The sequence below is a fragment of the Mytilus galloprovincialis genome, chromosome 10, assembly GCF_965363235.1.
Source record: "Mytilus galloprovincialis chromosome 10, xbMytGall1.hap1.1, whole genome shotgun sequence".
In the NCBI taxonomy this organism is placed as follows: Eukaryota; Metazoa; Mollusca; class Bivalvia; order Mytilida; family Mytilidae; genus Mytilus; species Mytilus galloprovincialis.
The window spans coordinates 49018927-49019191 of record NC_134847.1 but is presented as its reverse complement, the minus strand read 5'-3'; positions in this window follow the sequence as shown (position 1 = coordinate 49019191).

The window sequence follows — 265 nt, the reverse complement described above, 5'->3', positions numbered from 1 at the left end:
TTATTGAATCGAATTGACATTGCAATTGAGAAATTAATAGTATGACGCAATACTTCTACTTTAGTCATAGTAAGTAGACGAATAAGATTTATAACATATTTTAATCAAAACACGGTGACACATACGCTGCTTGATTTAAAACATTCCGTAGACTAATATTATTGATTGTTTAAAAAAGTCAATACATATCTTAATTGTTGATAATTTTAAAAGAAAACAAACCAAAGATCAATATCCCTTACAAAGTTAAACGTCCACAAGACGC